The sequence below is a fragment of the Oxyura jamaicensis genome, chromosome 1 (genome assembly GCF_011077185.1).
Source record: "Oxyura jamaicensis isolate SHBP4307 breed ruddy duck chromosome 1, BPBGC_Ojam_1.0, whole genome shotgun sequence".
In the NCBI taxonomy this organism is placed as follows: domain Eukaryota; kingdom Metazoa; phylum Chordata; class Aves; order Anseriformes; family Anatidae; genus Oxyura; species Oxyura jamaicensis.
The window spans coordinates 33352908-33361928 of record NC_048893.1 but is presented as its reverse complement, the minus strand read 5'-3'; positions in this window follow the sequence as shown (position 1 = coordinate 33361928).

Here is a 9021-nt window from a genome sequence, read left to right as displayed (position 1 = left end):
AGAGAAGAGAGAAGAGAAGAGAAGAGAAGAGAAGAGAAGAGAAGAGAAGAGAAGAGAAGAGAAGAGAAGAGAAGAGAAGAGAAGAGAAGAGAAGAGAAGAGAAGAGAAGAAGAATGAGGAGAAGAATGAGGAAAGGAATGAGAAGGTGTCCTGTATTACACTTCAGATACTCTGTGTGAAGCTGGGGACATGCACACAAAGGCATACAAAACTTGAAAAAACAATTCAATGTTACTGTCAAGAATTCCTTCTAAGCTACTGTAAGATACCTGGATGACATTTTTTGAACGAACATTTATTTAACTGATGATCAGATATATCAGATTTCTTTAATTGATGATGAGAGGACGGGAGCACCTCTCCTATAAAAAAAAGGCTGAGAGAGCTGGGGATGTTCAGCTTAAATAATAAAAGGTTCTGGGGAAACCTTATAGCAGACTTCCAATACCTAAAGGGGGTCTACAGGAAAGGGGGGGGGGGGGGGCTCTTTGTCAGGGAGTATAGTGCTAGCACAAGGAGTAAGGCTTTAAGCTAAAAAAAAGGTAGATTTAGATTAAATATAAGCGAGATTTCTTTACTGTGAGGGTGAGGAGGCACTAGCACAAGCTGCCCAGAGAAGCTGTGGATGCCCCATCCCTGGAAGTGTTCAAGACCAGGCTGGATGGGGCAACCTGGTCTGGTGGGAGGTATCCCTGCCCATGGCAGAGGGGGTGGAACTAAATGGTCTTTGAGGTTCCTTCCAACCCAAACCATTCTATAATTCTATGATTTTATGTTAGCTTGGTGCTGGAGGTAGCAAGGTAAAAATCTTAGACTTCTCCAAATTGCATCTTTACAAGACTATGAAGACAGGCTATGAAAGAGGCCCAGTTATAATAATTCAAACTGAATGTATCCAGTACATTTAATCTTCTTCTGTCTTAAAGAAAAATTGCCCTCCAGAAATACCATTACATAAGAAATCATTCATTGTCTTATGCAGTGTTTATTCTTTGCTTATTTTTGTGAAGGATTAAGCCTTTGTGATTGAAATTGCTGACACTAACTTGCATAGGTAGTTTGTTTGTTTATTAAATTAAAATAAAACATTTTTTTGTCAAGTAAGTAAAATGCTGGTACTTTTTATGTTTATGTTTACAGTTGAAAGATTGCAATATTTCCAAAATAACTAGTAATACAAAAGTCAAATGTATTTTTTCTTTGTTTCAATTATAAAAACAATGCATTTATTTCTTACCAGGTAAAAGGTCCATTAAACACCAGATAGAGTTTGCTACCTAATCAAAATTGTATAGCTGAGTAACAACAGCAAAATGATTGTGGGGATGGCATATTTGTTTTTCATCTTTAGTGTGCTGTTCCAAGGCATGTTATATATTGTTTCATTTTTCCAACTTTTGCTTATATTTGTTTGTACACAGAAATTCGCAGCCTCTCCTTCTAAAATTCTACTATGCATTGCCTAGATTAATAATGAAAATCATTACCTCAATAAAATGAAAGCTACTTAATTTACTTTAATTCCCTACATACTTAGCAGTGGGAAGCATTTTTAAGTTCATAGCATTTTTCTGAACAGTTTGAGTGAATGTGAATGGAAAAGATAGAGAAGCAATTAAGAAGTAGAAGAAAAGTGTATAGAAAAGTACCACTAAGGTCTTATGGCCTAATCTGTTGCCAGTGAATGTGGCACAAATCTTACAATTACTCACCAGCAGTTAACAAACTTGTAACAACTAACTTTCTGGGCATTGGTTATAGAAGTTCCTTGGCATAACAGTGGTATATGACAAGGTCAGTGGATGTTATGGACTTGAGAGCACACAAATTCCACTTTATTCAGAGTTGGTGAGGCTACATGTGGAGTTTGGGCCCCTCAGTTTGAGAGACATGGCCATACTGGATAGAGTCCAGCACAGGGCCATGAGGGTGATGAAGGTATTGGAGCACCTCTCATGTGAGGAAAGGCTGAGAGAACTGGGTCTGTTCAGCCTGGAGAAGAGGAGGCTCAGATCTTATCAATGTCCACAAATACCTGAAGGGAGGATGAAAAGAAGATGGAACCAGGCTCTTTTCAGTGCTGTTCTGTGCCTGGAGAAGAGGCAATGGTCACATACTGAAGCACAGGAGGTTCCCTCTGAGCATTAGGAAACACTTCTTTACTGTGTGGGTAACTGAGCACTGGCAGAGGCTGTCCAGAGAGGCTGTGGAGTCTCCTTCTCTAGAGATCTTCAGATGCAGCCTGGATGTGGTCCTGGACAACCCGCTCTGGGTGTCCCTGCTTGAGCAGGGGTTTGGACCAGATGACCTCCAGACCAACCAGCCTTGTGCTTTTGTGTTTCTGTGAATTCATACTAAAATATCAAGCCAGATTTTAATGATCCACTGAAACACTGTCATCTAGTGAGGCAAACACAATGAATGAACCACTGACATCTGTAGCTAGTCAAAAAAGTTTCTTGATGAATTGAGTGATGACTCCAGCACTAGCAAAATTGTAAATGTACACTAGTAAAATGTAGATTGTGCATTTCTGTTTCTAAAACCTGAAACTACCATTGCTGCAAAACAGATGAAAATGAAACTAATTAACAGACTCAGAGTTAAACCACTCCAAAATGACTGCATCATCACAGTTCTTCTCTCAGTACTGTTCCCTGTCATTATAGAGTCTAGATAAAGATGATCACATCTCATTAAATCCATTGCTAAATGAATCTTCACTTTTCCTCAAGATAATATTCCAGAGTCCCTGCTCATTTGTTTTTATAGCTTTGAGATCCTATTGAAAAGAGGTCCTGGTATAGTCATACATGGTTTGAAGAATGCAAATGTCATGATGTGAACTTCAACATCCTTTGTGACAGGAGAAAAAATAAATAAAATAAATAAAAATAAAAATAAAAAAGGCAGAAAACAGATGTGTAAAATACCAAGTTTTTCATCTTCATGGAGTAAGGAATGCAAAAATCACTGCAATGAGTCTACATAGGATTTGTAGAAATTCTTATTTGGAATAAAATATGATGGGATAAATTGCTGAATTATTTCCCCTGAATTTCTCCGTGTTTCCTTGCCAACTACCATCTCTTGTCATTCCTGTATTACTTCATGTGAAGAACTGACTTTTAATACTAATGAGCATAAGAAAAGGGAACGAGTTATCACCATGTGATTATCTATGTCTTTATATACCATGACAAAATGCAATACAAATCATCAGCAACAAAGAACTACAGTGTGAAAAGAGATCTGCTGTCTGAAATGGATCTCTTCTTTTATCACTGGTGCTCATTTCATGTGAGGTGTATCCATATCATTTAGCACATTAGAAGTTCCTATATGGCTTTCATATTGCCTGTTCATGCCAATAAAATGTCAGCTTAGGCAGTTTGGGTCCAGTCTTTAAGGATTTCTCATAGAATCATAGAATGGCTTGGGTTGGAAGGGACCTTAAAGACAACCCAGTTCCAACCCCCCTGCCACAGGCAAGGACGCCACCCACTTGATCAGGTTACTCAGGGTCACCTCTAACCTGGCCTTGAACACCTCCAGGGACGGGGCATCCACAGCTTCTCTGGGCAACCTGTTCCAGTGCCTCGCCACCCTCAGAGTGAAGAAAACCACCCTCTGAGTGACTTTTGAGTATGTGCAATCTGTATTCTAGCAGGAGTTGTAGGTATTCACCATTCCCCACCCCTGGCATCTCCATCAGTACTGGCAACAATGGGAGTCCCAATGCAGACAAGCTGTTTGTCTTTTTATCACCGATGTTTACTATACAGTATTAAATATATACAGTGAAGTAGAGTGGCTGCCAAGAGGTTTTGTATACTTTAGCTGAAGTCACCACCAGCAAGAGCAGAGCTGTGCTAGTGTTAGTGTAATGGTGAGGAATTCCGCTAAAGGCCTCATTGTGGACACACTGCTCCGTACCATACCTCTGTTCAATAGATCATTCATCAGTACCCAGCCCCCCGTCTGGAGAGCAAGGAGAGTCGAGTCATGAGCAGGAAGGGATGGAGACAAGGCTGAGTTTCTTACTTGCAGCTCAGGCTCTCAGCTGGTTTATTGTTGTCATGGCTACAGGCTCCACATGCTTCCAGCCCCTGCTTTATGAAAAGAATGATGCAGTGTCTAGCCCTACAGCTGAATATATAAACCAAATTAGTCTACCATGCCTCTACCTGTTTTGTGGCTCACAATGAAAGAAGTAATATATCATGCAATCAGTCTTGAAACAGTTATATTCTGTAAACACTAAGTCACTACACCCAGACTTTATGTGCTCTTTAGAGCCCCTTCTCACTGTAATAAACTGCACATTTCAATAAGAAAGCTAATTCAGAAGTATCCTCTGTGACTTCTCAGAATTTCTGTAACATATAATTTAAAAACTGCATATCAATTTCTTCTCACACACGATTTTTGCATAATTCCACTGAACAAGAAGCAGAAAGACATGATGAATGTCTTTTCCAGGGCTGCAGTGCCAGGGTATTACTAGAATCAAAGTATTCCTAATGTAAGTAAAGAAGAGTTATATAGTCCTGCAGGGAACCGTTAACTTTTCCTGAATAGAGTAAGAGCCTCATATGGTCTCAACTCTACTACCAGACTAAATAAACCTATAATGGCATTGGGGTAGCATTCTGAGGGAAGACGTGTCCTTTGATTCCGCTGTTGTCAGTGTCATTTGAAAGCAGGGGAAGGACAGAAATCTTAAAAATTTGGTCCCAAATGAGAGATAAATGTATATGAGGGAGAAAATGCATCAGAAAAAGAGTGTGTGAGTCTCAGTATATGATGATGTAGCCTGCATGCCAAGGGTTTGGAAGACAAGGTAGTAACAGGAAAAATTTAGTATGAATTCACAGAAACACAGAATGAAGAGTACGGAAAGTGTAAATTGGCTTTAATTTCCACCTCCTTACACATTCTTCCTTTTTTTCCCAGCTTGTAAATTCCAATAGTTTTGATTCTCTATAGGCTCATTTAGTCTATGCCTGTCAGTAAGTGGAGGTGGGTGGTCTCATAGTTCATCATTTTATACTCTATCTATGTTTAGCAGGATGAGCCTTATCCTCACTTGCCTCCAAAATCCATTAAAACACTTTGGCAGTGTAGGCTGTAAATGACATTTATAGCCGAGGAAGCGTAAAGGGATCTCAGTGCAGATAAAGAACAGAAAAGAGTGTTATGTTTTTACAGATCTGTAATATTTCTTAAAAAATAAATAAAAACAGCTTTATTATCTATCAGGGAAGGAATAATGCAATGAAGCATAAATTGAAAGTAGTCCCACAAATTATATTCGCCTTGGCTACAGCAAATTGAATCTTCTGACTCATCAATATATTGCCAGAATTTCATGCTACACAAAGTCTCCCATGCTGATATTTTCTATTTCTTGCTGCTGTGGAGAGAATTGAAAATAAAGAAGTGTGTTCAAAATAATATACCTGTGTGTTGTAGAATAGTACTAAATCTCATCAAGGTTGCTACATCCTCTGCAATCTCTCACTTGAAGGGTTTTAATGACTTGGCCATTTCAGAAAACATCAAGGCTAAAAAGGCAAAGTAAAATCCAAAGATTTTCTTTCCTCTAATTATATAACTTTTTCAATTTCAAAAAAGTTTTTGCATTCTGCATTTCTACCACCTAGCTACAAAATGATATGAAAGAAAAAGATGGATTTGGTTTTCTGTTTACTTTTGAGAAGTTTGGTTACCAAAATTGTTTAAAATAAAGTAGCCACTCAAGGAAACACATTTGACTAAGATTCTTTATGGCTGTGTGCAGCTGCAGCGTACTTGCTTTTTTTACAAAGATGCCTACAGCAATGAAAGAAATTACAAACCCAATGGGAAAATATCTGTTACCATGAGTTATATATAAGCATGTGTTTGAATAGGTATGGATGGATGTATATTGTATATGGATTATAGTTAACTGACACCTTTTGCAGCAATAAATTGAAATAAAATTAATTTTATTTCTGCATTTACTGAGCACACAATTTCATATTTTGCTTAGAGAGACACATTCTTGTGATACATTCGTAATCAGTGTTACGTGTTCCATCTAAATTGGGAATATATAGAACTTTCTGTATAGGCCTTAAAAGACAAGAAATACTGCATACATTTTAATCCATGCATTCATTTGTTATTTAAAAGTCACATTTAAATCTTTTTTACTCAAAATGTATGGTATTGTGGAAAGTGCTTAATAAATATGGGCAAACTCAATATGTATTATATTGGGGAAAGAGATTAATAAGCATGAGCAAATTCAAAATGTATGGTATTGAGGAAGGGGCTTAATCAATGTGGGCAAACACAGCCTACTGACAAAAATCTTACCTGTAAGTGCTATGAATATTAATATTTTGGCTTTGGAGCAGGGAGTGTTTTAGATTCCTAAATAGTTAGTAAGCTTCCCGTTAAAGTTTTTCCTTTTTTTTGTATATATTTGTTGTTTTTTATAAAAGATCCATTATTGTTTTTCCATGCCACAGGTGAAGTGATAGTAAGAAATTTAGTAACATGTATATAACAGCTAAATTTAATTTAAATAGGAGACTATAAAACTAAGTAACCAATGGGGGAAACAGATTGTATAAATATTATATGTTAGAGTTGCATAATGTAAATATTATATAATTCATGTGCCCTATGGGATGACATAATGTGAAAGCAGGATGGCTATTAAGTTGCTGACAGATTTAGTCTTTGTCCTAAAGAATGAATAAATAGTTCTTTGAAACTCTTAATATTACCAATATTTTCATAGCTTTCACATGCAGTATGTTACAATTTCTTCTTCCTTTTAATAAAATAATTGAGGTATCACATAAATACACATGAGATACACATTTCTAAGAGAGACTAGACTTATAACTGCAAGACAGTCTGCAAGTTTTAAGACCAGTTGAGACCTTTAGATCATGTATTCCAGCTTCCTGCATTTGCAACCCATTAAGTTTTACCCAGATAGTTTATGCTATGGCCAAAAAATGAAGTTAAACAAAAACATTTTTACTTTTGAGAGCTGAAAAAAGTGTGCTCTCCCAGCAGTGAAAAGGAAAGGCGCAGGTTCCACCAGGGCCTGAGGTTTCTGAACAGCAAGGAGCTCATTAAGTAAGGGATGTTCACATGATCTGATTAGGATGATTCATATCCCATGCCACAAAGGAAAGAAAATCACAAGTAAATAAACAACCTCTCCTCCTCAATAACAAACACAAAACAGTGAAACAGCATTAACAAAAACCAATAGGCCAATCTAGTCTGTAAAACCAGAAGGTAGTATTGGTTCAAGACAGGACAATCAGTTTGAGCTCTGACATATGGATGGACATCACCATTGCCCAGCAAACTAGAAAGATAAAATACATTCTCTGAATTTTAATCTCACCTATCTTGCAGATTCAAACTAAAATGTGGCCTGACAAAGCACTCAAAAATACAAGTAAAGGGGGATAAAAATAATGAATTTCCTCTTGCATATTACTGCCTGAAATGCTGAAGCATGCTATGTTTGATCATAATTATTGTCATGTGTTTTCTGAGGACAATGCCAACTGTATGTTCTCTTTTGACTGCTAGAAGAATGGAAAGAAGAAGGAAGTTCCCTGAAGTGCAAAATGAGATGTCAAGGCCAAAACAACCATTGTGACCACCTCACTCCCCTAACCCCTCTGACTTTTCCTGACATAGATTTTCTTCAAGAAGTTTAACTTCTTGTCCTTAAAAACAAACTACAATCTTGTTCTAATGATTCCAAGTAATCTAGTGTCTGCAGCCTTTTTGCTGTAAGCTGTTTCCATGTTTAACTACTGTTAGGAAGGTACCTTCCTTTGAAGTTCAGTTTGACTGAGCCTTACTTTGCTAATCCTTGTCACATTTTTCTTCTCTTTCAGTATCAAAGTTCTCCTCAGTATCATCTGTACACAGGGAATGTCTTCTGTGAACTAAGAAGTTCACAGAAACTGTTCTCCTTTTAACTTATATTATAGGGTTTATATTCTCAAGTTCCTCTTCAGGAGTGTTTGAAATTTTTAATATATCTGCAGTCTTCTAGATTCTGATAGCACTGATTCACTAATCTAACATAACAGTGCTATACTAGAAGTAATATTGCTTTCCTGCTTCCACCTGGTACTCTCTCTTAACCAAGAATCACATGGATCTTTTTTTTGTCATAGTTTTTCATTAACAATTCACTCATACTGAGAGACATTAATTGCTCTGAATGCTCAATTATGTGTTTCATTGCTTCCCAAGGCTGTTTCCTGTCCTGTTTTTTGCTGTTCTCATCTGCAGTCTTGGTTCCCAAATACCCTCAATTGCATTTTGATAACAGAAAAGCTTTTGGCTGAAACACAAACATTTAAATTATACATAATTCTCGGTAATAGTAACTTTCTCTAGCTCCCAATTATTTTTCATCCTACAAACTCTTCTGCATCTACTGTTTACTATGAAAATTATGATTATCTTCTTGATAACCTAAATAAATAAATAAATAAATAATGATGATGATAATAATAATAATACTAATGCATGTCCTTTATACCAAAAACTGATCCCTGCAGTACCCACTACTGATTTTATTCAGTTAAATGCTTTTATGATAACCAAAGTTTGGATCCACTTGACTCCTTATTCTAAAATCATTCTAAGATCAAGTATCAGTCAGAATTCTACAAAGGCTTCTGTATTCAAAGTTAACCTTGGATGAAAATACCCTAGATATTTAAAATCTGAATCTGAATGTGTATCACCACTGATAGCCGGGAGTGGTCTATAATTTCTGGTTCTGGATCATATTTTTACAAAGCTAGAATAACTTCACAGACTTCAGTGACAAGTATGAGAGCAGAATCTGGCACAAAGTATGTACATGGGCCTAGCTGTAACAATAAAACTGTAGAATACAGTCTAGCTAATTTAGAATACAAACTGAAGTGCTACCTCACTGAAAGGCTAGTTGTCTGCTGTGGATGAGCGTGTGTG